Here is a 7,286-nt window from a genome sequence, read left to right on the forward strand (position 1 = left end):
TGGTGCACGATAGTACATTACAGTACACAGTAGAATATAATACACAGTACAGTACATCACAGTACACAGCACAGTACATTACAGTACAATACACAGTACACAGTACAGCATAATACACAGTACATTACAGTACACATGTACAGTATAATACACAGTACAGTACATCACAGTACAATGCACAGTACAGTACACAGTACAGTATAATACACAGTACAGTACATTACAGTACAATACATAGTACAGTATAATACACAGTACAGTACATTACAGTACAGTATAATACACAGTACAGAACATTACAGTACAGTACACAGTACAGTATAATACACAGTACAGTACATTACAATACACAGTACAGTACACAGTACAGTATAATACACAGTACAGTACATTACAGTACACATGTACAGTACAGTACCCAGTACAGTATAATACACAGTACAGTTCATTACAGTACACATGTACAGTACAGTACACAGTACAGTATAATACACAGTACAGTACATTACAGTACACATGTACAGTACAGTACACAGTACAGTATAATACACAGTACAGCACATTACAGTACATATGTACAGTACACAGTACAATACATTACAGTACAGTGCACAGTACAGTATAATACACAGTGCAGGGCATTACAGTACACATGTACAGTACATTACAGTACATAGTACAGTACACATGTACAGTACATTACAGTACATAGTACAGTACACATGTACAGTACATTACAGTACATAGTACAGTACATTACAGTACAGTACATAGTACAGTACATTACAGTACACAGTACAGTACACAGTACAGTAAATAGTACAGTACATTGCAGTACACAGTACAGTACATTACAGTAAACAGTACAGTACAATACACAGTACAGTACAATACACAGTACAGAACATTACAGTACAGTACACAGTACAGTATAATACACAGTACAGAACATTATAGTACAGTACACAGTACAGTATAATACACAATACAGAACATTACAGTACAGTACACAGTACAGTATAATACACAGTACAGTACACAGTACAGTATAATACACAGTACAGTACATTACAGTACAATACACAGTACAGTACACAGTACAGTATAATACACAGTACAGTACATTACAGTACACATGTACAGTACAGTATAATACACAGTACAGTTCATTACAGTACACATGTACAGTACACAGTACAGTATAATACACAGTACAGTACATTACAGTACACATGTACAGTACAGTACACAGTACAGTATAATACACAGTACAGCACATTACAGTACATATGTACAGTACATTACACAGTACAGTACATTACAGTACAGTATAATACAGTGTAGTGCATTACAGTACACATGTACAATACATTACAGTACATAGTACAGTGCATAGTACAGTACAGTACACAGTGCATTACAGTACAGTACATTACAGCTCACAGTACAGTACATTACAGTACACAGTACAGTACATTACAGTACACAGTACAGTTCATTACAGTACAATACATTACAGTACATTACAGTACACAGTACAGTACATTACAGTACAGTACACAGTACAGTACAATCCAGTACATAGTACAGTACAGTACATAGGACAGTACCATACTTCGTACAGAACAGAATATAGTAAAGTATATTAAAGTACAGTACAATACATAGTACAGTACATAGTAAAGTACAGTACACTACAGTACATAGTAAAGTTCAGTACATAGTAAAGTACAGTACAGTACACAGGGAATTGACATGGTAAAAACATTCTCTCGTCATTTTGAGGAGAGAAGAGTTAACATTTAAAAAAATATTTGCAGTTACAACAGATGGTGCTCCTGCTATGGTAGGAAAACACAAGGGAATTGCCAAGTTAATTGAGGATGAAATTGGACACCCCCATCCTTTAGTCGCAGTGCATTATCTTTGTGCCAGAATTTCAAAATCAGACATTAATAAGGTGATGGTAACTGTGAAAAAAAAATTGAATACAGTTTTCTTGTTGCATGATCTGCTCTTACACACAGATAATATTGGTGTCTTCTTGATGAGATGGAGTGTGTGTATGGAGACATACCCCTTCACTCCAGTATTTGGTGGGTAAGTTGTGGGAAGGTTTTTAAGAGTGGTTTGAAATGTTTTAATGAAATTAGGACCTTATTAACAGAAAGGGGATAAAAATACCCCAAGCTGGAAGAAGACAAGTGGGTGGTCAGACATCATCAAGCACCTCAATGATCTTAGCCTTCACCTGCAGGGTGCAGGACAGACAGTGATTAACTGTATGACATTTGAAAGGGTTTTGTTGCAAAGTTAACAGTTTACTTGGTGGACATTGAAACTGCAACTTTGCTCTACTTCAAGCACCTGGTCAAGGTCTGCACATAATTCTGTTAGTCTTACATAATAGCTGTATTCATGTAAGACCTGAACGATGAGTTCTCTGCCAAATTTTAAGACTTCCAGCACACTGGCCCAAATGTTTTCTCTTTTAATCAAACCAAAAAAGTTTGAGGAGAGTGACTTGGAATTGCCTGTCTTTGAATGGCTGGAAATAGGGGACTTGGATATGGAACCTAACTTCCTAACGGGGAGGCTCTGCCACCCGGGACCCCCGACATATACAAGTCATTTACCCTGTACAAAGGTTAGGTCAAGTCATTTACGAAGGAAACGTCTTTAAAAAAAAATAGTGTCTTACAATTGTTTAAAATATTGATTGTAAAGATAAAATCCCTAAGATTACCATGTTGTTTGAAAATAAAATAATACTGTACCCTCAATGGTCAGCACTTTATAGGTGCCTCAAGAGTGAGAACACTACTACCACCAGAAGGGGTTATTTGATTTTGTTTTAATTTTTCCACAGATGATGTTATTATTATAGAAAGTATTTTAAAAGATGCAACATTTACTAGAACCTAACCAACCAAAGAAACATACCTAACTTCTAAGCCAAGTAGGACCCCCCTGCCATATTAATCAGAAAGTACTTACTATGATATCTGGTACCAATTAAGGCAACTTTGTTGCAGCAGCATGGTGTAATTTTACGTTTTTGTGGACGTGAGTGTACACTCTGACCAAGCGAGTCAGTTGTAAACAAACAGATGACACGTGGTCACTCTGCAGATTTTTCGGGGGAGTATTTACAGTAAATAATAAATTTGTTCACATACAAAACACTTAGAAACATCATTTTGGTGTTGCAAGATCAGTTTTCCACTGTGTTTTGCCCCGCAGTTTCCCTCATCCTTCATGCCCTGCTCACTACAGGTGACATATGATTGTAGATAAAGAAAAACTAAATAAATAAATAAAAAGTACAGTCTTAGAACAGCACTACCACCAGAAGGAGTTGTTGTAGTGCAGTTCCCAGACATTACCGCCTCAAGTATCAGCAGTTCATAGTGACTCAAGAGGGCATTAATACCTCGCATACTGTTCATGCCCCGCAGTAGTTACAAAATTTCTGTGATATGCAATTGATAGCTTAGACATTTATAAGAAACCTTTCTTCTATATGTTTCCTGTGGTATCTTCATTTCTTAAGGCTATTTATGTAGGATAGATTGAGGCACAGTCTTCTAAATCCCATGTGTATTTCCTGCTCCCTTTACAGTGAGTCTCCATATAAATCCACCTCCCTACAGTGAGTCTACATATAAACAATCAACATTTAAAGTAAATAAATACAGTTGTTGCTGTAATAATATAAATTATTCCTTTATACAATTATTTGTACAGTAATATATAACATTTTCCCTCACAAAGGAATAATAAAAAAGTTGCATCTTTCACCATAAAAGCCCTGTGGGGCGTGAGGTTGGGCACTGTGGGTCTGTGGGGTTAGGTTAGATACGTTAGGAAGCATACTTAAAATCTAGTTTTTCAGAATTTTTCTTTGAAAAGCGAGTTTTCCCGTGGTTTTCGATGAGATCCGAACGATTCTTGACCTTCATTCATGCCGTAAAATACTCGCTTCCAGTCTCCCCCCCCACCCACTCAAAACCCCCATTATTGTTATGGGGAGGGGGATATCTCTGAGAAACGAGTCACATGCGATGGAAATAAGGGTCAGAATTATTTTAATCACATTAAATACCATCAGAAAAACATATCTGTGGTAATTATTTGTTTTAATGTCCCCTTTGTTTTTTACGGGAGAATATATTTTTCTGGTATATTTTGGTGTGCGATGTTTAAATCTGACCATTTTCTTTGGAAAATCACCATCTATGAGAAAATGTCAGAGAGTCATATATAGAACTAACCAATCAAAGAAACCTAACCTAACTTCCAAGCTTGGGCCCCCCACCATATTAAACAGAAAGTACTTATTTTGATATTTGGTACTATTGAAAGCAACTTTTTGAAGCTTTATGGTGTAATTTTACCTTTTTAGTGGATGTGAGAGTTACGCTCTGACCGAGCGAGTCAGTTGTAAATAAACAGATGACACGTAGTGACTTGGCAGACTTTTCTGAGGAGTATTTACAATAAATAATTCAAATTTTGACTTTACCTCCAAAACAATTACCACCCAAGGAAGTTGAAAGGTACTGTTGCCTATATCTAAAGTCCAATTAATAAAATATTAACTCTTTCTATAGAAGCTGGCGTAGACATGAGCACCATTCTTAACAATATATTTCGCCATAAAAGCTGTGTGAAGCATAAACTGTAATTTTACCTCAAATGTCAGCAGTGAATATTTTCCTCAAGAGTCAGCACTGAATGGGTGCCTCAAGTGTCAGCAGTGCATGGGTGCCTCAAATGTCAGCAGTGCATGGGTGCCTCAAATGTCAGCAGTGTATGGGTGCCACAGGTGTCAGCAGTGTATGGATGCCTCAAGTGTCAGCAGTGTATGAGTTCCTCAAGTGTCAGCAGTGTACGAGTGCCTCAAGTGCCAGCAGTGTATGGATGCCTCAAGTGTCAGCAGTGTATGAATGCCTCAAGTGTCAGCAGTGTATGGGTGCCTCAAGTGTCAGCAGTGTATGGGTGTCTCAAATGTCAGCATTGTATAAGTACCATAAGTGTCAGCATTGTATAATTGCCACAAGTGTCAGCAGTGTGTGGGTGCCTCAAGGGTATTAATTTACTGTTGACAGTTCAAACACAGGTTATATTTTGACAAGTCACAAGCCGTTTAATGCCATTAGCAGCTAAGCCAATTTAAGAAAATGCATTATTTTTAAGTATAATTTATTTTTAAATAGAAAGCAGGAATAAGTTCAATAGATTAGAAGATATGAACATGTACCAGCAGAATATACCTGTTCTGCATAACACATCATTATAATAAAGAGAATGACGTTTGTGTTTGTCTTAGCTCTATTCTTCAAGGCTCATATATTAAATCGATTATATTATAACAATACCGAAATAATACTGATTTCGTTCAAGTGACACTGTATGATATGTGATAATTAATGAGTGTACAGTATTTACCTGAATTCCCAGCTCTCAGTTGCAGTACGTAGATGTATGTATCCCACTTTGGGAGTTTCGAGGTTGTCGAGTTTTCCTTTGCGACAGCTGGAGTATAAGATGACGTCATGACACCATTCATGTTTAATTATATGAATACCTTAACCCTCTCTATAGGGTTAAAATTGACTAGTATACACTTGAGTTTAGACTTTTCGTTCATAATAGGAACAATAATCATCCCATGGATTGGAAAGACAGTTTACTGTTGAAGTGTTTAAATCAATATGTCACAAAAAGACTTTTTTTTTTTGGCTGGGATTAGCCCACCCGGTGCACAGGTCACTGACCCACATCGAGGCCTCGGGGGCGAAATTGTAATAATGTGAACATAAAAACATAAGAATAGAGGTAACTGCAGCGGCCCTATTGGCCCATACTGGGCAGTCCCATTTACACCCAACCCCTATTACTCATATATCCATCCAACCTATGTTTGAAGCTATCCCGCGTATTTGAGTAATGATGATATTTGGTAACTTGTTCCACTCATCCACTACTCTATTTCCAAACCAATGTTTACCTATTTCGCGCCTAAATCTAAATTAGTCTAATTTAAAACCATTGTTACGAGTTTGCTCCTGTTATCCAACCAGGTACTCAAACTATCCAGCTTGGATAGTTTGAGCACCTTTGTTATGTCCCCTTTGTTAAGCCCTGACTTCCATTTATACACCTCGATTATATAGCCCCTCACTCTACGTCTCTCGAGGGTGTGCAAATTAAGAAGTTTTAAGCTGTCTTTGTACTCAAGGCTCCTAATGCCCGGGATTAGTCTTGTCATTCTCCTCTGAATTGTTTCCGAGGATTCTAGATCCATTCTTTAATATGGTGACCAGAATTGAACTGCGTAATCCAAGTGGGGTCTCACAAGCGCAAGATATAGTTTTAAGATGACCTTGCTAGTCTTCTAACTAACACTCCTTTATATGACCCCAAGTACTCTTGTGGGGATGGGATGTTTGTGTTCACACTCAGGATGGGATGGAGAAAGGAAATTCACAATGTGCTCTCTGTATACATGTTGTATTGGATGTACAATGCAGCTTGGTGCTGGGAAGTGGCAGCGTGGTTACAAGCGTGATGTAGAGAGAGCTGGTTGGTGAGGATGCTCAGAGGAGGACCAGCCTGTGGGTCGCCATGCTCGCCGGCAGGAGCGAGGGCCGCCAGGCAGCGGCGGAGGAGGTGGTGTTGCTTGCTGCGGCTGTAGCTAGAAGAAGAGAGTTGGTTGGTGAGGATGCTCAGAGGAAGACCAGCTTGTGGGTCGCCATGCTCTCCGGCGGGAGCGAGGACCGCCAGGCAGGCGGAGGAGGAGGTGTTGCTGGCTGGTTGGTGTACATAGAAAAGAGACAAGTCGATACGATACGATACGAAGTCTTTAGTTAAGAGGTGAAAGAAGATTATTAGGAGTTGAAGGAAAAGTGGTGAAACTGAAATACAGTAGGAGTAGAAAGAATCTGGGCTCAACCAGATCGCTTCATCTTTCTTATTGGTGTTTTGTCTTTGTTCTGCTCCCTTGGGTCGTCAGACCTTTGTATTAATATTGGTTTATTTATATAATGCTGCTTATTATTATTATTTTTGTTATTGTTGGAGTTAGTGAGCCCGCCCAGGTCCTTGTGTAACTGGGAGGGTAGTCACATTTTTTTTTTTTTTTGAGGTGTTAGTTAAGTGTTAGTTGTGTTAGTCTAAAGGTACACTGTATGGAGAGGCCTGCCAGGTTCTTAGTGGAGCTGGTTGGTCACTCTCATCTTTATTCCTCTAGTAATGTTTTATGTAGAAATGTGTATATTGAG

General features: G+C 38.4%; 1 protein-coding gene across 1 annotated transcript in view; it reads right to left on the reverse strand.

Moving 5' to 3' along the window:
- The window catches only part of LOC121860890 (protein zyg-11 homolog B-like), a gene marked incomplete in the record, with an annotated part of 168,129 nt that extends 162,601 nt beyond the window's left edge, over nt 1–5,528 (reverse strand). The window contains 1 exon segment of the mRNA XM_042358253.1: nt 5,452–5,528.
- Nucleotides 5,529–7,286: the final 1,758 nt, after the last annotated feature.

The sequence above is a fragment of the Homarus americanus genome, unplaced genomic scaffold (genome assembly GCF_018991925.1).
Source record: "Homarus americanus isolate GMGI-L3 unplaced genomic scaffold, GMGI_Hamer_2.0 scaffold52806, whole genome shotgun sequence".
Taxonomy (NCBI): domain Eukaryota; kingdom Metazoa; phylum Arthropoda; class Malacostraca; order Decapoda; family Nephropidae; genus Homarus; species Homarus americanus.